This window comes from Bison bison, unplaced genomic scaffold, assembly GCF_000754665.1.
Source record: "Bison bison bison isolate TAMUID 2011002044 unplaced genomic scaffold, Bison_UMD1.0 scf7180017864371, whole genome shotgun sequence".
NCBI classification, from domain to species: Eukaryota; Metazoa; Chordata; class Mammalia; order Artiodactyla; family Bovidae; genus Bison; species Bison bison.
In genome coordinates, this window is record NW_011494943.1 from 7,236,445 (window position 1) to 7,236,718 (window position 274).

The window sequence follows — 274 nt, forward strand, 5'->3', positions numbered from 1 at the left end:
GAAATGCAGTCCACCGGAAGAAAGGCCTGCTCCAGGGGATGGCCCCCTACTCTTCTCAGTGATACAGGCCCCTTCCCTCCTTTCTCCTACCAACCGATCTGGTTTTTTGAAAAAGCTGGGTCCCCTTCTCCATAGTCAAAAGGCAGCAACGTGGGTTTGGTCCCTGGCTGCTTTAACTGTTTTCTGAAACTAAACCGTCTCCCCTAGAAAGTGGGAGCATGACCCTGCGAACTACTTTTTTATTCAGTTGGCTGCTCTCCACTCGCGATCCGTG